The 22,802-nt window shown below is 36.8% G+C and overlaps 1 long non-coding RNA gene across 1 annotated transcript; it reads left to right on the top strand.

Annotated features, from left to right (window-relative positions):
• Positions 1-4,395: 4,395 nt before the first annotated feature.
• Positions 4,396-7,487, top strand: LOC139716905 (uncharacterized). The gene is made up of 3 exons (XR_011709929.1): positions 4,396-4,534; positions 6,476-6,535; positions 7,416-7,487. It is a non-coding gene; the product is annotated as an uncharacterized lncRNA (long non-coding RNA).
• The last annotated feature ends 15,315 nt before the right edge of the window (positions 7,488-22,802 follow it).

Genomic DNA, 22,802 nt, shown 5'->3' with positions numbered 1-22,802 from the left:
ATACTACCTCCAGAGCTTGGCCAAATGCGCGGCCAATTTTGGTACCGCATTTGGCCTTTTGAGCGTTTACAGCGAAATGAAGGCCGGGCTCGGCCGCTGCCGAGCCCGGCCGCGACCTTTTCACTTTCCGTGTTTGACACAAGGCAAACAAGGCCCACGAGTTTGACATTATAGGCATAAAAAGACCCACGAGTTTGGCAGTATAGGCATAAAAAGACTCACTACATCAAGGGGCTCTATCTGTCGGTCTCGAGGGCTTTGTTGCTTAGTGTCGAAGTTATGGCCCGTTTGATTCGAGGGTGTCGAACCAATGGCATGCACTCGTCTTCACGGAAGGGTTCTTCAGATGGGAATCTCCCGTTAATATCACTGTCGACATTACAAGAGAGTTGGACTTATCTTAACTATTGATAGATGAGAGAGATTGCAGAATGAAAGCCTTTCCTTATGTGGTTAATATGTTTGTCATTACAATCATTCATTTATTTGTGTGTTCCACGTGTTTTTGCTTTATGTGATGTGTGTGTGAGTCAGGGGGAGGGAGAGATGTTCTACACAAAATGGAGGCATTGGGTATCCGGGTTATCCGTCCAGTCTTCCATCCGTAATCATTTCTGTGGACAGCGTAACTTTGTAACTGTTGAAGAGTACAAATTAAGCATGTAGGCTACATACGTAAGTGTGTAACTTTTGGGTGTATGAAGTAGGCGACGTGAAAAGTGAAAAAGTGTGAAAAGTGAAGGTGAAATGGAAAAAAAAAACACTATTTCCCCCATGTATCTGATTATCTTATATTTTAGTAATGAATCCTACTGTGTACATGTTATACCAGATAAAGACTCTCCAGGGAAAGTTTTGTGCCATGGGATCAAAGGTCAAATGTTAAAGATCAAGAAAAAAAAAAAGAAACTAACATATCACTTTTGTATCCAAATCTTTAAAATGGCTCAAGAGTTCTTCATGAAACCTAGTAAACATCGAAGAGGTTCTTTTTGTAATACAGTAAGCGCTCACTATTGCTACTGCGTAGGCTACATAATGAGTGAGAACGGGGCCATTTGAACAGCGCACGAAAGAGGTCGACTGACAGAGCACGGAATCGGGAAGCCAAAATCGTCTGTCCCCCCCCCCCCAAAAAAAAAAAAAATACAACGGAACTCTCCACAATAATAACGTTCAAACAGTGAGTAAATCCAAATACAATTTCAGAGTATAAAACTATGACTTATTACCAACATCTTGCAGAAAACCCAATCCAATTTGCATCAGTGGTCAGAGAGAAATGAAGATAATTATTTGTAAAGCATGTCAGGAATCCCTTCCCTTAAAGTTCTGCCTATTGTGTTCACTGATTAATATGCATATCCAAAAGCATCCAAGTGCTAAACTTGGAAGAATCAGACCCATTACATGCTTCACAATTATTCACATTTCTCTGTGACTACTTAACCAAATTGAATGGGATTTTCTGCAAAATATAGTTACGATGTTACATTTTAAGACCCTGAAATAGCATTTGGACAAATTATTCATGTTGGAAGTTATCAAGTGAAAACCTGATTGTATTTTTCTTGGGGGGGGGGGCATAGTGTATAGTAAAGCACGTAAAACACAGCTTCGAAGGTGGGTGGGGGCTGGGTTGGAAAAAAATCATTCTAAATTCCAAAAAAATTATCATTTGTCCGTATGCCGCAAAATTTCATTCCTTGCAGCGATACTTAGCGAAATGGTAAATGTGTTTTGATAAAAAAAAAAGGGCTTGCTCCTATTATTATTATGTCAAATACGAGCCAACCTGACACCACAAGGTTGCTAAACGCACACGGGTATGCGAACGTCATAATAAACTGAAATTGATACGATCACAATTTTTCTTCTTCTACCATTTTTTCCTTAAATATCAGAGGGGATCACCCCCTCCAAGAGCGGGGGGGGGGGGGGGCATTCTCTGGGTCTCTCTGAAACTAATACGCAAACAGGGTTGCAATTCCGTGAATGCTCAAAATTAGTAGAACACATCACCGAAGTCTGAATAAATTTTGATAAACTTTTCAAAAGGATTGAATAATCATGCTGTATTTCTATATGTTTGTGCTTACGGAAAAATACAACAGGTCACTATGTCATAATAAAACAACTGTACAGGGCCTAAAGGAAAAAGAAGCATAAATCTACCAGATGGTTTTCAATGAAAAGTACTCATTTCCCTTATCTTCTTCAATGAAGGCAAATACTCTTCAAAATATAATAATAATAATAATAATAAGCTCTTATTTACCCAGGGTAGCCTCTTCAGTGTTGCCACTGCTCTACCAGAGGGCCCTGCTATTATTATTACCCTAGCGTTGCCAGGTACCCATTTATACACCTGGGTCGAGAGGGACACAGTGGGTAAAAACATCTTGTCCAAGGACGTAAGCACTGGGCGGGATTCGAACTCGGGTCCTCCGATCGGGAGTCGGGATTCTTATCCACTATGCCACAGCATCCCCACAATGTAGTTTCCAACTGCCAGTACTTCCTTGTTAAATTGCTATGTTAAGTTAGAAATACGCAAATACTGCACTTGGAATGGGATATTATGATATTTCCGTAGAATCTAGTTTCCATTATTTATGGTATTTGTGGAAGGTGTGAGTGGATGCAGAGACACTTTTGATTTTGATGTATCTTTTGTAATCTGATATGAAGATCGTGTTTCTGAGCTGTGAGTGTTTACCCATAAAACATGAGGAGGTAAATTGTGTCCTTAACGTGCTTAATGAGATAGCGCTAATTCCAACAGCCAACCTATATCATTTAGAGCCTGAACTGTTACTGTTTATAATTGAACAGCAGGTCATGCCTATTTGGTTACACATACATGAATCCGATTCTAAAAATGAGATAGATACAGGATCAAAAGCTATTGCTTCGGTCTCGTGTCTGTGTTCTAACTGAGCTTGGAAAAAAAAAGAAGAGTAAAGTCACTTAAACATCTAGAACTTTCTCATGTTCTCACAAAATAGTCCAATATGCCATAAACACTTACACTGGTAGGCCCGAAATCACGAAGGTGGTACAAATGAAACCATGGTTTAAACCATGGGCAAAAACCATGAAGCGCCAAGTGTCACACGGAATATTTCGCTACGAAATTGGTCATTTCGTCGACAAAATGACCGTTTTGTTAACGAAATTATCATTTCATGGACGAAATGTTCATTTAGTTACAAAATGTTGTCATTTCGTTACAAAATAATCGTTTCATCGAGCGAAATGACTGATTTCGTAACGAAATATTCCATGCGACACTGGGCGCTCCATGGTTTTTGTCCATGGTTTAAACCATGGTTTCATTTGTACCACCTTCGTGAATTCGGACCTTAGTTATGCAAACTAGATGGGTTGGTGTTGTCTTCATGTTTTTTGTGGGGTTTTTTTAACACATAAGATATTGCATTTTTCAGCTATTTTGCAAATGAAACCAATGCCACAAAAAGGTCTATATGGCTATGGTATAGTAACTGTGAAATAGGTAGACGCAAAATACGTGACATTTTTTTTTTCATCTTTGACCAAAGTTAAAATGACAGAACGAAGTATTTGGGAGATATTGAGAAACTGATTTAGGTAAAACATGAGATACCTAGCCACAATCAGTTTTCTGTCCTGGCAGGGTTTTCCCCCTTGCATTGATAGAATCATAACATCAACAGCAACGACAACAACCATAAAAAGTAAATAAAGTTCATTTTCATTTTCATGTGCATGTTTGTGTAAGGATTTTTTTTTTCATAACTTACTTCTTCTACTGCGCCTTGAGCACGTTAAAGGGATCGTACAGTTTCGGTTGAGACCTATTTTCAGGTTTCTAACATTTTTTGTTGAAATAATGAGAAACTTCTTATGAAATATGAAAGAGCATGTAATTCTATGAGGAATTCAATGTTTATTTGATGAAAATTGGTTTTGAAATGGCTGAGATATCAAAAAAGAACGATTCTAATAAAGTGTGGGACCCACACTTTATTACGATCGCTTTGTTTTACTTTGTTTTGTGATGTTTCAGTCATTCCAAACCCGATTTTCATCAAATAAACTTTGAATTCCTCTTAAAATGGTATGTTCTGTAATATATCATAAGTGTTTTCTTGGTATCTCGCAAAAAGTTAAAAACCCAATTCTCATCTCCACCAAAACTGTACTATCCCTTTAACTATGTGGAACTGGCGCATTATAAGTACACTGTATTATTATTATTATTATTAAAGTAAATACACCTAGAAATGAAAGGAAGTACGCTTCCTGCCACGATGCAGAGTTACCAGGATGTTCATCGCACGTACAGAGGAGAAAATAACACACGGATTATACTCTGATAGAGATCGCAGGTTGACTAGCGTACCTGATAATACACTGATAGCACTCAGTAAGATCGTCTGACTACAGGACAGTGGTGACCCCATGTTGGCAAAAATGGTCACGGCATTACACCCGACAAAGCTGGCTGCTATCTTGGTCATCAACTCACTGCTTTTCAGAATTTCGTACGGTAAGTCAGGGAATCCTTATCAATCTCGGTACATTCTTTGATGCAGACGTAATAATTACAACCCATGAAACATATAAGCCCCGAGGAAATTCCCTTAGCCTAAATACTTTCTTATCATTTGGCGAATATACTGGTGTAAGTCAACCCCTTTGGAATGTTTACCGGTTTATCTTTTACCGGTGCATACGGTTTCTTCTGTCTCAAGAACGTTATTTTTTTCCTCTCTCTCTTTAGCAACTGAGGATATTGCTGAAGGCACTTTGGTAGACGGAGAAAAAAAAATCAATAACTAAGTGAATAACAATGCCAGCATAACACAAATTGATTAAAAGAGCTCTTAATTCAGGTCATAAAGATTAGAGATTAGCACGAAGGGAATTATTAACGACTGTAGATGATAACCCTGATAACAAGGATATCTGTCGTGCTGACTATTGTAGGCAATAATAGTAGGTAGCTACGAATATGAGATTTTAATAGATTTTGATATTGTCTTCAAGATGGTGTCCATCAGTCTAGTCTCAAATCACAATAAATATATACTTCAAGGGCTGTGTCCAATGTATGACTAAAGTACGTCATAACTCTACAAGCACGCACACATGTATATATTCATAAACACAAGGAAATTTTGAAATCTGATATAACTCAATGTACTGTCTCTCCCATCTCCCAGCTTTTTTGTACGTTCCCCAGCACATTTTTTTTTTCAATATTAATCTGGCATACTCTAAACTGATTTTGGATTCATTCTGTATCATGAAATCTTTGCCGGTCAGGGACTGTCGGACCAGTGGCAGTGTGCAGGGTTGTCTAATCCAATGTTTAGTCTGTTCATACTGTATTTTTCAACGTTTGTTATAAGCATTGATGTACTATGTCACAAATATAATTTGTTAGTGGAAAACTGAGTATAGAAAATGGGATTCCATCCGGACCTCCGCATTGCTAGCCCGGTGCTCTACCGACTGAGCTATAGAAAGCCTTAGAGATCAGTGTTCGTCCCAGAAACCCTTAATTCTCAATGCTCGAATGTAATTTGTGTGAAAACTTGATAAATGAAATAAATGAAATAATTCTTGTAACCACAGAGGTATATTTGTCCTTGTCAGTGATTGAGCCTCTTAATGTCTCCATGGTTGTTTAGCATTTTAACATTAAAGGGATGGTACAGTATTGGTGGAGATGAGGATTGGGCTTTTAACCTTTTTGCGAGAGACCAAGAATGCACTAAAAAATAGGACAGAGCAAACCATTCTCCGATAAGAGGAATCCAAAATTTATTTGATGAAAATCGGTTTTGGAATGGCTGAGACATCCAAAAACAAAGTAAAACGAAGCGATCATAATAAAAGGGGGCCCCACCTTTAATTAGGATTGCTCTCTTTTGGGTATCTTGGCCATTTCAAAACCAATTTTCATGAAATAAATGTTGAATTCCTCTCGGAATTACATGCTCTTTCATGTATTTTCATACAAGGTTTCTCGTTATCTCACCAAAAAATGTTAGAAACCTGAAGTTAAGTCTCAACCAAAACTATACGATCCCTTTAACATTAAGATGGATCCAAACAAACATGTGCACAGACAAACGAACAACAAACATATGGTCATTTAAAACAGAACTCTAACCATTTAATCTCTTAGAGCCGTCACCACACGACACCTACAACGTACTCTGTCAGTCACATCCTTTTGAAGCATCGCACTTTCGATTTGTCCAGTTGTACTTGAGGCCTTTTAAACATTTAACTTACACGTAGCATGATGAACAACCAGATACAAAATGAGCTATCAACCTTGCATGGCACGACATCACTACAATTCAGAAATCTGTAAGCAGTGATTTGATTCGGCACTATTTTCTGACCAGCTGATAACAATACATGTAAGTGCAGTGAAGAATATGCAGGCTTTCTATTAATGTTTGTCGTATTCCAGCTGGCGGCAAAAACAACCACAGACCAGGGAATGGGCCCCCCATGACATCGTCAATTCCAGGTAATGAAAATAATGATCAATTAATTGCTAATAAGGAACTATAGGCCTACTGAAAATTGTCATTTACTTCCTCGTGTTATTCAATCTCGTACTGTTCAGCAAAGAAAACACCTTTGTGTGGAGACTATACATAAGGACCAAAGTATATAAGCACTCAAAAAAAGAAATGATGTCCCTAAAATAATGAATGAAAGCACCCCCCCCCCAAAAAAAAAAAAACAAAACAAAACAAACAAACAAGTAAACTTATTCATGTCTGTCGGATTCCAGCGACCTGCACGTCCAGGGAAAGTGTCTTATAGGTGTGGAGACTTTACTCATACCATACAATGACCTGGCAGTAATTAATTAATGAGCACATCATGTAGACTGCCGCGTACTAATTTTCTTAAAGGATAGCCTAATATGTCATGATATCATGATTTATGTACCGTTTATTTTCCTGTATCGTATTCGTATGACACAACGTAGGGCCTTCGTAACTGTATGTAGCATAGTTACGAATGTAAAGGTTCCTTATTCATATTGTCGCATTCCGAGTACTATATGTACACAAACGACCACGATGCAGAAAACGGAGCCTCGAGATCGTGAGCAAGCGGAGAATCAACAAGAGCCGTTCAACGTGTGTGCATGTTTTTAATCTACGGTAACCGCACTCATATATCTCAGGACATGTCATGGTATGTGTAATTTACTTTCTGGTCTTAATCACTGCCGTAAACTGCATATAAAACACATTTCTAACCATAAAGAATACATTCTATAGGACGATTACAAACTATTAGTACTTTCAGTAAGTGTTTTTCGCATTCTGTTGTACCTAAATGAGTCTATGAAAACATTTTGAACTATATAACTTCGGTTTGTTGTATTTCAGCCACCACTATATCCGGGAATGGACAAGCCTCGTGCGCGGAGAAGTGTGGATATCTTTTTGATAGGAACGAACCATGTCAGTGCAATTACGCATGTGCAGCTAAAGGAGATTGCTGCTCTGATTTTCTCCAGCTTTGCAGTGGTATGTATCATTTTATTCATCTTGCTCTATGGTTGCAGTAAACGTTTTGTAACGGTTGTCATGTCTATTGTTATGTGACATAACCAATTATGAATGTGTGTGTGTGTGTGTGTGTGTGTGTGTGTGTGTACGCGTATGTGTATGTATATGTGTAAGGTGGGGTATAGCTTCTTGTGAATCTCAGTGACTGTATCCCATGAAAACTCATTTCATATATCTGAATTATGGACTATTATTCATCAGTTTAAAAAGCAAGAAAAGAACAACTGTTATCTATTCTAATTTAAAACGGCATACACTCTATGTACGAACCTACTGCATTTGGTAAAGTTTACTCCAATGTAGATAGTAACTACTGCACTTAGTATTGTATTTCAGATTTTATTCCCTCGAGAAAGAAAATGTATGTCTTAAATTCGGATTATGAAGAAACCAATAACCTCTCATAATATTCTTTTTTTTTTCCGTGATTGCGACTCCTTATTCTTATTCTGCTCGGATATTTCGTATAAAGGTATCTTGATATTGGTGAAAATAATTATGTTGAGACTGAGTGGTTAGAATTCTGAATGAAAAAAAAAATGATTCAATCATCTGTCATTTTGTGTTACACAGGATTATAGTCTTCTTCTTGTTCTTGGCTGTAAATGAAGTAGCCACAAAGATCAATTTGACGAGATTAATTTGTTTGATGCATGAGGGAATAGAATAGATAAACACAAAACAAGTTTATTCTGATTATTGTATATTTAAATGTCAAGAATTGCTCCTATCCAAATAAAGGCATACATCCGACATTTGTATGAATGCTGCAATAAATGTAAAATAAACAGCTCAGTACAGATCGTAGGTAGAAATTCTGATAAGACTAAACAGTAAGTTCTACCTTCCCGAAAGCTTGTGAATCATTTTTAGTTTTTTAAGATGCATGAAATAGGCAAATCCATGCATACGTGAATGTTAGATTTATTAATTGATTCTAAGGATTGGTTGCACTGATTAATCTCTGACGCTCGCCAGGTATTCGAATCAAGAAAGTAGGCAGAAACCACGGACTACTTGTTGTGACCGCCATACACAAGGGGTCTTCAAGACGAGACGTTGGTTACCTTTGCACAAGTCGTAACTGGACAGATATCGAAGCTGGAGCTACTTGTGCCATGTTGGGTTATGACGGAAAATCAAAAAGCACTGACTACCCTGCATATGATAATGCACCTCTGGGCATCGGCGCAAGTCTTCCCATCCTAGCTTCATATGCCACGTGTAAGACTGGTAAGTCACACGGTACGACCCCAGGTCTAAATTCCATGTTTGTGTCATGAGACTACTTAGCTGATTACATCAACTAAACATTTCACTATCAAAGATAAGGATAAATATCTTAAGACAGGTAGTATGCTAAATTATGTAATTCGTGAAATTTCTGTACTTGTTAATTATACAATGAATTTAAACGTTTTTATTCGTTTAAATTTCGTTATGCATGAATGTGATAATAAACATGTGTGTGAGTGTGTGTGTTTGTATGTGTGTGTTTGTGTGTATGTGTGTGTTTGTAACTCTGATCGAATCACTCGCACGACAACATCACATTGGGTGATATTTTATGTAAATTCTCACTCTTACAGGTCCCAAATCCATTTGCATACATTGGCTTTCTTAGACTAAGTACACATCAAACATACATGTACATATTCTTATCCGAATAAATGGGTCATTCTAGTCCAGTTACTCGAGTTGAAGTAAATCTGAAGAGGAAGAGCTGAATCTTACAAGAGCAACAATGAAATACTGATCAAAGTCTGATAAAATTTAGAGAAGTTAAGAAATAGTGAAGTTTAGCTAAGTTTGCAAAGCAGTTCTGGAACCATGTGGGAACAGTAATTGCTGATGTTTATCATTGTTAATTTTCAGATGTGAGAGTTGGGGGGGGGGCATTTCATGAAGCATTTTCTCCGACAAAGTTGTCGGACAAATTTGGTCTCAGCCAAGCAGAGGCAAGGATTTTAGTAGCTTGTAACAGTTTGTGAGAAAAATATCCGACCAAACTGCATCATGAAATGCCCCCTGATGTCACCCCCCCCCCCCCCCCCAAAAAAAAAAGAAAAACCCAAATATACAAACAAGAAGAAGAAATGATGATTTTTTTTTCTGCTATAAAAGCACCATATATAAAGTCGTTTCTGGCTGAATAACTTCAAAATAATGATTACTCACATATAATAGGGATTCAGATTGGGACATATTGTGTTTGGAAAAACAGTGAAAATTTCAAGATGTGGTGTGTACAAACTACGAAATCTTTGTTGTGAGGTAATGCCGTACTCTATTATATGTCGATATTCATGAGGGTGGTGATTTGGCTAAGTCAGTACTGGTCGGTAGTGGGTCGGCCTCGAGATCCAAAGGACCCAGGCTTGATTCCGGAGTCCAATAGAGCAATGGAATGTGTAACCATACCGTCCCCTCTAATTAGAGGCAAACACTGACTGCCCCGCGGATAGGACAGAAAAAAATGAAGGTGTGTCCGAGAGTCACAACTCATGCACGTAGAGATCCCACTTCATCCATTCACTGCAAAGAGCGGGATGCATAACCCGGTGAAGTGGTCACCTCATATCAAGGGTATATAGCTAAATATGGGTTACTATTCTAATATATCTGTGTAACTGGTCTATGGGGTGGGTGGGGTTCAGATTGCATGCATGCATTACATTCAGAGGGCACTTTTATGTTCCCATTTAGTAATGAGTAGCAAGGGTTGCTTATATCTATATCTTCTTCTTCTTTTTTTTTTGCCCTGTTGTTTCTGTTGTTACTGCAATACATTATGCAAGTATAAGCGCTAGTATTTTCTAACCTCCTAACATGAAACAACATTTAATTCATTCCAAATGAAAGTTGTTGCTTATGACATAATTACTACCTTTATCCTATGAAAATGATTAACGGATGTAATTGTTAAAAGCGTTTTGTGTTCAAATAATCATGTGTTGTTACTGTACATGATTGTATATGATTTTGTCGAAAATGAATATAAATGGATTGAAGTGAAATGAAATGATGAAATTTGGGAAAAGACCTTTTTCAGGGAGCACAGGATCTGAGCACGGTTTGGACTATAGGGGCGATTTTTTTTTTTTTTTTTTTTTGCTCTGTCTTTTTTTTTTTTTGCTCGAGTGGACCTGGCTAAACAATATTTTATGTATATGCAGAGCTTTCAAACAAAAGGCGCTAAATCCAGTGAATATGATGCTTTTAGCGCCTTTTGGAAGCAAGCTCTTCATATATGCATGGTGCTACAGTTATGTGTGTATCATTATTTATGTATGGTATGTGTGTATGTGAAAATGTATGTGTCTGTGCTTTTATTCGTGTCTGTGAGCCTGTGCTCCCAACATGCGTGCAAAACATCCCACTGAAGTGTTCCAGATTTGCCTTGTTTCTCCTGAAGGTGGAACAATTCTCTCAAATTGCACCTTTCCCGATGGAGTGACCACTACCTCACAGTGCAGCCTCCTCGCTGGCGTGATTTGTGAGAGTAAGTACACTGTTCTTCTGTGATTCACATTCCTGTTGTAAGAACAGACAGTCTAGAAGCCAGACTAACCCTATGTCAGCGTTGTTCAATATGCTTCAGACTGTAACCATAAAAAGAAGTATGATATACAAATTGTTGTAGCAATGGTAGTGTTTATGAATTGTTCATGCAATCGAATTAATTTAGACTGTAAAAGAGTAAAATACTTTTCCATGCACTGAAAATCGTTCTCATGTAATGACAAACCTAAATCCAAAAGTTTTGCCATTGACTGCTTATTTTTTGCGTTCTTTATCGGTCGTACGATGTAAACCGTCTAAAAACGCAGATAAAACCGATACCTGTCAAGGTCGATGTGGTCAAACAGGGAATTCAAGTTGTGACTGCTCGGATACAATATGTGCATCACATTCAGAACGTTCAAAAGACTGCTGTATTGACTACAAAGAACAGTGCAAACGTAAGTATACCGTAGTCCACTTCACACACAAGGAATCATTTTATTATAAGAAATCATTGGAATCATAGAAGATTAAGATTGGTGAGTAAGCTCAGTCGGTAGCGCGAGTGCTTCACGATCAAAAGGACCCGGATTCGATTCTCGAGTCCCACTGAGCAATGTTGTCTGTAATCATATCGTCCCCTCTAGTAAGAGGCATAACACTCTGAAAATGGGGGTCCCTTGTGTGAGAGGGTCACTAACTCGTACACGTAAAAGATCCCGCTTCATCTATTTAACAGGTGAAATGGTCCCACCTCACATCCAACTGGGCCCCATGGAAGACCAGCTATTGCAGCTGAATATTACCTATCCAGCCATCTCCTCATAACATAATGGAAATGAAACAAACAAACTATTGAAGATGATAGTCTGGCTGAGAGCGAACAAGGAAGTATAATTCTTTTCGGGCGAGGGTTTTGTTTGATAATGTAAACATGAGTATGATGAGAAATTTTATTAAAGGCAACCTGTATGTGAAAAAAAAACCGAATAAACAAAGCAAAGCAAAACGAAACAAAAAAAAAACTGTGCTGACATTTTCCGATACAATGTTTAATTATAATTCTTATCTTTATCACTGAATACTTACCATTTTTGTACTGTTCTTTTGTTTTGTTGTTGTTGTTTTAAGGAGAATCTGAAAATAAGCAGGTAGTGAAACATCCACATAAATTGAGTACGTCATAGATGCACAACTCCGGCTTTGGCAAGACAACGTCCATAAGTCCTATATTATGTAAAAATATCATCAATTGACAGTCTTGTTTGAATTTGAATAAAATATGTCAACAAAGTTATCACGAAGTCAAAATGCATTTGAAAGTCACAGCTCCTTTAACTTCACGTAGTCTCAGCTTACTAAATGTGACACCAATGGACGTCACCTTATTTGCATTAATCTATTTTTATTACCAATGAGATGTCGGGTCCCAGCCCTTCGTCAGTTAATGGACCCTACCATGGTCAGATCGACAATGTATAGCAGCGAAAATACGTGTTCAAAATGATTGTCGTATACTTTTTTTAACAGTCGACACGGTATGGAGATATAATAAATCATAGGAATAGAGAGAATACATATAAAAAACATTCACGATCATTTACCACTAATTCTAGGATGTATCGTGTGCGCGAAGATTGCATGTTTTTTCCAGCCGATTATTTGTTTGTTTGTTTGTTTCGTTTCGTTTCTGGTTCACGGTGTTTCGACGGTGTTTCGACACCAGAAAGAGATTCGTCAGGTTTGCCAGGTAAATCATCATCATCTTCTTCTTCTTCTTTTTTTTTTTTTGGGGGGGGGGGTGGGGAGGGGGGTATGGGGGAGGAGGAACGGGGAGGTAATATTATTGTCTTTGTCTCTCTCCTCCTCTACCTCTTCCTCCAGCTCCTCGTCATCATCAAAGAAAATATGTTGATGTTCGGGCGTTCATGTGGTATGACCATGGAGCTACACTATATATTGTAGTACAAAACTGCATGGTATAAGACGGTACCTATAACAACCACAGGTATCTTTTTTTGACGCTATAGCCTTTATTCAGACCAATCAAATGAAATTGTTACATTGTAATGACACAAAATATAACTATAATACACTGTTTAACGGACAACAAAAGGTTGTGTGCAAAATATAGATAAAACATACATAAATTGTACACATTTGACATGATTCAGTCACCAGTCTGAATAAAGATTTTATCAAAAACAAAAATACAAAAAAAAAAAAACGTGAGAGGTGATGGACTTACAAAATCTTTAAAATATATTCTATTCACCAGTTATGAACATCATAATGACTAATATCTCTCTGGGTCTTATGCAAGTGGAGATTCATAGCCAGATAATATTTGATTAAGTTTTAATGATATAAAGATCAGAGAAAATAAACAAGTGGAGCAGGCAAAGCTGAAAACACAGGATATTCATAACATTCTAAATAGATTAACTGAGGTAAATACAAAAGATATATCTTAACAAAGTGCAATAGTTAAACCCGGTATTTCATGAAGTATAATTTTCCTATTTCGCGTAGTGTAATGTCAATTTATCCTTTAATGTTGCTTTTTCATATTCAGACTGTTTTGAGGTGGCGATTGCCCTACATATTTCTTCACAGGTTGGAACTCTTCCAATTTAGGTACCCACCACACTGAAGTAGTTATAGCGCCATCTTGCGATGCGCTCTAGCAGACACTCATAATGATTAGCCTGAATATTCAATATTGAGGTCTAATACAGCTTTTTGGATACAGACGATCTTTAGGGAAGTTTTTGTGTTCATATTTCAAATACATAAAAATTGATCGCCTTGACTCAAAAATTCAAAATTAACCAAATATTATTATTTTTTAAAAATGTCGACGAAAAGTCCAGTCAACTCATTTCTACACTTCATGTATTTCTTAAAGCATGTCATAAGAATGATTTCACTGTTGTAAACCGCTCTATGATTGAGTGGCCATCAGAATAATGTTATCAAAGCTGTACTCATTTATAGCAACGCAGCGAATGAACCAAGGGACACAAATGTGTTACCTTAAATTTGATAGAGACTTTTTGCGTGCAAACAAAGCCAAATAATTCCTATAAAAATGTTATAAACTTTTTCGAAAATCTTTATCCTAAATAAATTCCTTATGGACTACAAATTCAATTCTGACCATAAGTTGTCTAAACAGTTGTACTATAGGATATACACGTCGGTCACTCTGACAAATACTATCTGTACCCCACCTCATAATAAAAGAAAAAAAAAACATGTTAGGAGAGCAACTTTTGCTGGAATAGCAGCTTCCCATAGCAACAGCCTATAAGAAGCTGGATTCTTCTCGTTACCATGACAATTGCCATTCCAGCAAGAGTTGACATCATAACAACTTTATATGAAATGGGGCCCAGAAATGCCTAGAAAATGTGAAGCATGTTTATTCATTGATGACTGAGATCTAATCACACGAAATGATTGATGTTTGTGATGTCTTGACATCCACAGGATTCGTCGGTCCTGTTATTGGCTTTGTCGGAGTATTCCTCCTTATCATCCTGTTAGGGTCAATTGCTTACAAGAGGTATCTCCAACTCCTCCCCTTTCCTGCACAAAATAATGATTGTTAAATCGTTCCAACATCACTCATCTGTTGCAAAATTGTGTGAATAAATTGTATTGAACTATAAGAATGGTTAACCCTCTGTCCACCTGGTGTCGACATAGTACGGACTACGAGTTTCTATTATTACATTTTTCATACGGGTGTAAACCTCCGGTGTGCCTCATTAATCTGAGATTGCAACGTAGGAATGCTTTAGTTTTTCAGATCCTTGCAACTTTTCATAAAGGATTTTTCTTACGCTGGATATGCAACAAGCAAAGTTGTAGAGAAAATGCCAAGCTTTGTTATGATGTAAATCTTATGACAAATCTATGATTATATTTCTTTCAAATCGTCAGCAGATCCTATATTGGTTAAGCATGACTTATGCACACAAAACAGTGACAGAACCTACTGTTCACTCGCAAAGCCAAAAGGAAACACCTCTTGATATTCAATCGCCACGATGTAATGCAAGCTATAATGTGAGAGGAATGTACTGTGGCATTTGGTGATTTATTAATTGGTTTGGGCAGGTTTGTGCGTTTGAACCAAACATGCAAACTGACTTGTGCGTGTGAACGTGGTACTCAAAGAGTTCATTCTTTCCTTTTCCTTTCTTTTTAGACTAGATGATTTCAGTTAACAGTGCAAAGATTCATTTGATAATGGAAACACCCCCCATGACGCAATAAGGCTTCAATTAGCAGTAATTATGTTTAAATATATTCATGATCAACTTCCATCATCGTTTAATAACATATTCGTACCCTACTCGTATATATAGAAATTTCCATCTTTCGAATCCCAAATTATTAGTGACACATAAATCTATAAGACATTCGGGTCCGGACATTTGGAGTAATCTCCCGGACAATATAAAGTCCTGCTCATTATTCTTTGAAAGCTTCGCTAAAACGATATTTGATACAATCATATTCTCCAAACCAATCAAGATAACAAATATTTATGGTAAATGATTGCCATTTTTTGGCAATCTCTATTTTCTTCCTTCAACTGCATCTTGCACTCACACCTGCAACTGCACTGCACCCACCTGATCACTTTCCTCCAAGAGAGTTGTGTTGTTGGATAGTCCTTTTATGAGGCCTTCATCCATTTCAAGCTTAATCGCTTACGATGGTGGTCTCCTGCATTCAATGATCTCTGCTGTTTACTGAAAAATACTGTATATTTTATTTTATGTTTCTCTGTATCTACATTGCTCAATGCAATCACCTATGTGTATCTATTTATGTACTGTTATCGATTTATTTCACTGCACTTGCTATTCTTTGTCTTTGTACTTTTTAAAATTTGTATTCAAATTGTATCTGATTGAATGCAAACATAAAAACAATTATAATAACAAAATTAAAAAAGGCTTACTTTACAGACAGAAAAACTAGATCACACAATAGCTAAAATTTCGTTGAATGCTTAGAAGAGAAAGAAAAATTATTGTGCGTTTTTACTTGACAAATAAATCAATATGCAAATCAGGCAAGGTGATGTTGTCATCCCAACTCTATCAATGGATTGTACATACGAAAATGAAATCATTTGGGGATCAGTTTAAGCCCCTCCCCTTTCCTTTACAAACTCAGCATTGATAAGTCGAACTAACAATACTTATTTGAAGGAAGTACAATGCAATGCATTTAGCAATAAAAATGTTCCAAAATAGGGAAGTTATATGATAGCGAGTCCATAAGCGATTGTGACTTGAAAGAAACTTTAATATCTCAATAACTTTATTATTTCATTTTCACTTTCAAGGAGCTGTTACTGTTGTGTTCGTGTTTATCTCCAAACTGGAGAAAAATTATTATAGTCGCTGTCTGTTTTATGAAATAGAAAAAAAAATACAATAATATAGGTTTTCGCCGTCAATTTCATTTTGTCATTCAAGTTCCTATTCCGAGCATTCAATTTCACGTATTCCACGCTCGCAAGCACTAAATCAGCAATCTAACGCAAAATCCGGTCATTCGAATTTACCATCGGAGCATTCAAATTAGCTATCAGAGCATTCAAATTTAAGAGAGGAGCACGCATTTCAGCAATGAGCATTCAAATTCATGTCAAACTGGCGACGGAATCTCGTCGGTCTTTCAAATTCGTGAATACGCAACCATGTTCTAAATAACTGCATTCAGTTTAAAAGAAGTCCTGAATTTAGCTAGTTTGGGGCCGTATGTGTGTGTCTTTTTTCATTTAGCTTTGAATATATTGGGATTTATGATGAACATTATTTATTTTACAGTATAGGTCCACCTTTTCATTCCAAAATTTGAGCTCGGCCTTCACGAGAAGGAATATACAGGTACAACAGGCACTGTACGATAGGCCTATACAGACGAGCATAATAAAGAAGGTTGATTGACATCTTCGGGAAAAAAAAAACATTTCGCCTACGTTGAACTGATAACATGAACATTGTATACGTCATGTTTGTTGTTTATTGCTATCTTATTGGTTTACTTTTGCGCGACTATGTGAGATCACCGTATGTCAGTTTGTCTTTAAATTGATGCATTGTCATTGTGTGGTTAGTGTTGGGGCGTTGTCAGCATGCAGTATCATCAAGGAATATGATTATAATATCATCATTGTGTTGTTTGGATGCACTGCTGATTGGGCCTTGCAATTTAAAATTTATTGAGATGAAAAATAAAGATTACATGAACACGGAACAATGTAGAACCTTTTTATAATCATAATCACACTATATGCAAGCCTCCATGGGTTGTGTTTGCCCTTTCTCCTTTCTTTTAAAAAAAAAAAGGCTACTCCATTTTCCTCGTTAAATTGATTGCACTAAGTAGAAACTTCATCGTATGAAAATGAAATTGAATGCTGCAAACAAGTTCACCGGGACTATCACAATCATGACTATCGCGTGATTTGAATGCACGAGTAGGAAATGCAATGCTCGTATTTGGAAATTGAATGCCCAAGCATGAATTTGATTTGACGCGAACGAAATAAAGCTCCCATAAACAAAATTGATCGCTCGGATTCTGAATTTGAATGCCCACTTTTCTTTTCTTTTTTGCGTGCGTGCGCTGTTTGAATTTGAATGCACATATGAATCGAAAAGACAAAAGTAAAAAATTGACCGGCAAAAACTATAATGATAATAAGAATAAAAAACGAGCACAGGTTGACGGTGCGGGATGGCTGTAACTATAGCTCGTGTATCATAGGGGCATTGAAAGATGTATCAGACATACTTTCGAATGTTCTCATCACTCACAAATGTACAAATTCTATTTATAAACAGAAAAATAAGGGCAAAATATGACAGACAACCAAGTCAAGGAATGAAAGCCCTCGAGTTAACTACTACGGAAGCGGGAGAATCCCCAGAGTATGCGGATATTGATTTAGCGACACCAAACATGTACACTCCGGATCAAGCATCGAGTAGTCCTGGTTGTGAAGGGGCGGTCGGCACATCGGGAGATGCTCATAACGATACAACGCACCAATACGATTACGTGGATGCGCGGATCCCCGATGATGCGTGCGCGTCGACTACGCACAGTCAACACGTTGGTGAGCAGCAGTTGGCGCAAGCGAACGCCAGCGATGACGAATGCAACTTGGTCGATAATGTCTTGTACGTGCCATCTTGAGTTATGTTGTCTTGTGTGCATTATGTCTTTGTACACCACTTTCTAAAGCGAAGCAGTGAAATTGAGAAAGAGAAGAGAGAGAGAGAGAGATGAAAATTGAACATAGAGGGATGCATGCAGACAGGCGCAGCGCCCATAAACCGCACATAATAATATAAATGAGAATTAATGCTAGACTACTGTTGGCACGCAAGATGGCAAAATAGAGCGGGCGAAAGAAACAACAACTAGCACTTATACATTATACCATCGCTGCTATATCAGACTCGATAACAGTTTAAGTTTTGTGTGTATGTGAGTATGTGGGTGCATGTGTATGCGTGTGTATGTGTGGTTGTGTTATTTCTGCCCGTGTTTCGTTCGGTTAGCTTAATTGAGTTTTTAGTTTATTGCAGGTTTTCGAAAATGCTGTATTCTCAAGGGAGCGGGTTTGTGTAATAAAGTCGATATTTATTATTTTGATCAAGTTGATCAAGATAGGTTTTTTCTCATATTTATGCAGAATTTGATATAATTTTTGTATATAATAGTGTATGCTAAAAAAATCTGTTAAAGAAAAGGTGATTCAGCAGCACAAGTGTTTGTGCAACGAATGGATTGCTTGATAATTAAAACTTTATCAAGATAACTTTTTCTGAGATTCATTCACAATCGTAATTTTATGTCAATGTTGTATATACATGGTATGATTTGCCAAAGAAAAAAGGTTTACCAGCACAAATGAGAAGAATACAGCTATTTATTTTTGTTCATATTAATTTCATTGTGAGCATGAGCCTGATATGGAATGAAATTCAAATAAAGAATATCGTAAAACAAAAAAAGAGTGATTACTTACACGTACACTCATGTACTAGTAAACAGCGACAAGAAAGTGTTGTCTTTTGGTTTAATACTCAACGAATGTTTTCTTTTTCCCGACCTGTAGTATTTTCATGTTGTTTTTATGATGTATAGCAGACAGATACCCTTGTACCACATTCTTCTGTAAAAAAAAAAATCATATTTTTATCAATCTTAATATCGGTATTATCCCAAATTATCTGTGATCTGATCAAATTATAACCCCTGAAGGTTATCTTAAAGATTTTTGTGTTTTACAAGTGGAGTTTGGTATTGATAGTAATGCCTTTATCTGAGGTTACAAGGTATTTGGTCGGCTGTTAAAAAGAACACAGAAATACAGGTTTTATCAGTCGGTGCAGATTTTCACCAAGACGTAAAAGACATTGTCGTTCTTCCGGAACGCTTACGTCTGAGTGCCCGATTAAAGAGGAGACATTTTTATGATTTATTAGTAGAATTTATGTATGAAACGCCTGTTAGTACTTTTAGAATGCAGTCTAATTTTGATATGACAGAGCAGGATATATAGGTAAAGCACGTAAACTTATAGTGCAAGCGTCAATTGATGCAAGAAGCAGAGAATTTCAGTTCAAGATACTTAATAACATATTACCATTAAACTATAAGTTGTTTAAAATGAAGGTAGTATATTCCCCTTTATGTTCATTTGGATGCATTGAGAATGAAACGATTGAACACATTATGTGGAACTGTAAGGTGTCACAAACATTTTGGAGGGAAATAACATCTTTTCTTACGTTTATAGATTTGTCATCCCTTAATGTGAAGACGGTATTGATTGGAGTTATAGAGATTGATATAAACAAAACACTGGTAAATCATATTTTACGTATAGGAAAAGATGTATTTATGCAAGCAGAAGTAACAACACTATTTCCTGTTTGTTCTCTTTTAAGGCTATGTTATCAAAATCATATCGTGAAGAGTGTTATATTGCAAAGAGACAAGGAAAGATCAATGTGCATAACCGGAAATGGGAACCACTCAGCGATATAATCGAGCTGTAGATATTTTTTTCACTGAACGTTTACGCCATGGCACTTTGATGTATTTTTTTCTCTCTCTCTCTGTCGATATGGCATAGATTTTACATAAATAGATTGTGTATATGCGCTTAACACTCTGCATGTCGTTGGCAACCTCCCAGCTATGTCAGCTTTTAACATTCCTTTCCGTTATAAACCCACACAGACAACATACCTCAAGAGAAAAATGTGCATGTATAATTAAGAAACTGAACAAAATGTATTCTTTGTCATGTATCTCTCAGCTGTGATTGCTTCAAGAATGTTATATGATGAGTACCAAATAAAACATCACTTGGATATATATATATATTAAAAAAAATGTTGTTTTTAATGGTCCTTAAAATGCAATGATGTATTGTGATGGAATTCATTTTTGGGGGCCTAAGTAATACAAGCTGTTCTTTGATTTAGGCTCCCCGACTTTGTTTCTTATTACAATGTAGTCTGTACTACTACGTATTAATTGTCCAATTAATTATATTCTTAAGATAATACGTGTTGATTTTTTTTTGTTCGTTCAAAAAAAGACAAAATGTTGATTGTATAATAATAATCCTTGTAACTCAGTTATATTTGTTTATCTTTTTTTTGAAAACGCAAAGTGGAAATGAATTCAAATAAATCAAACCGAATCAGTCAAGTTATTCCAATGCTTACCTAGGGAAATACAAGTAACGTTGACAGAATATTGCTTCAAGCGTTAAAAGTGGATGCACATTGCTTAATTTGTATGATTCTTTGATTTAGGAAACAAACATCGTTATGTGAATGTATATTTGGTTTGGGAAATAGAGAAATGATTGATAAGATGTATATAATATAATAAATCAAAAATAAAGCGATAATACACCAACAAATTATAAAGAAGTGGTGTGTATATTAAGCTTTGCTTCGCAATATGCCTATTTAACAAAGTAGTGCAGTCTAACATAACTAATTAGATTCTACAGACTGGATTAATGAATTGTACATTAAAGTGATAAACAAGATCTGAATACATGCAGAAAAAAAATCAAATTTGACTTCCTTGTCTACTTATTGCAGTCTTGTTAGCTGACCCCCCCCCCCCTCTCTCTCTCTCTCTCTCTCTCTCTCTCTCTCTCCCTCCCCCCCCCCCCGTCTCTCTTTCTCTAATCCAGGCTCTTTTTTCACATCTCCACCACCGAACGTATGTATGCATGTTTGTATAATATGTGTTTATATATCTATAAATTTTAACCTCGTATACCTGAGTGATGTAATGTTACACATCGCAACTGTTGAACCCTTGTGTTAACTTGGTAACGTTTTATGAATATAACCTGTTTGCCGTCTTGTTTCTAAAACATGCGCTTCCCCTCCAGGATGAAGATTTTTAATGCCATTTTATTTTTGTATCATGTATATACATATATATATATATATATATATATATATTTATATATGTATATATATATATATATATATATATATATATATATATATATATTTATATTTATATACATTTATATTCATATGTTTATATATATGATACATAATCTATTCAGTGTTTTATTATCTACACTATAATTCACTACCGCGCGATTTACTGATACTCTTATGGCAGGACAAGTATTACTAATACATGTAATATCATGTGGCTCCCTCTCTCAACTATTGCTGTCTTTCATCCCCACATGCACTTCGGGTAACGTTCCCCTTATCCCTCCTCTTTTTCACTCAGCTGTTATCTATTCATCCTCTATAAATATTCCCACCACCTGTCTCATCTACTCGTGGTTTCTCCCATATTTCTTATTATGCCTCTTCTCTGTTAGCAGAAGATAGACATCCTGTCCATACCCAATTTCTGTCCGCTAGCCACCGCCAGTAATAGTTTATTGCAATGTCAGCCCCCACCCCCCCCCCAAAAAAAAAAAAAAAACTTTAACGTTCCTTGACTTGCTTGCACATAAGATTTTTTTTTTTTTTTTTTTTTTTTGGGGGGGGGGGGGGGCAGTTCTCTAGAATAATTTGCTGCCTGTTTAACCTCGTATACCTGAGTGATCTAATGTTACACATCGCAACTGTTGAACCCTTGTGTTAACTTGGTAACGTGTTAACCGGAAGTCCGAAGCGGATATTTCGTCTAACGGCAGTTTGATATGCGCTTGCGCGCACCAGCAGGCACAGAAAGGGATAAATTTAAGTGCGTGGTTTTTGTATGACTCAAAGGGATGTTCCAAATTTCGACGAAAGGACAGACGAAAGGACAGAATTTTTGAGTGTCAGACAGCAAGAAACGACACAAAGAGCGGGGAATCTGACTGCAGTAATTTGCGTGCTACAAAGTCAGCATACAGGTCTCTATACAGCTATAGCATGGATCGCCTGGCCTTGTTCTTCGCAGTTTGCTTTGTGTTGACATGGATACACAGGGAAGCAGTCGGTAAGCATTGGGGCGAATTATTATTTTGTCTTGTAAGCAAATATTATCAATAAACAACACTCATAGTGCTAATGTCACATACATTTGACAGGACATCTGTCATTCGGTATTCAACGGTTTCTCAAAAGTAATATTTTTAGTGCATAATTATGAAGCTTAGCTTATAAT

This window comes from Diadema antillarum, unplaced genomic scaffold, assembly GCF_040938485.1.
Source record: "Diadema antillarum isolate AM-2024a unplaced genomic scaffold, OU_Dant_1.0 scf00000071, whole genome shotgun sequence".
Lineage (NCBI taxonomy): Eukaryota > Metazoa > Echinodermata > Echinoidea > Diadematoida > Diadematidae > Diadema > Diadema antillarum.
Note: the sequence above shows the minus strand (reverse complement) of the source record. Positions and strands in the feature narration are given on the sequence as shown.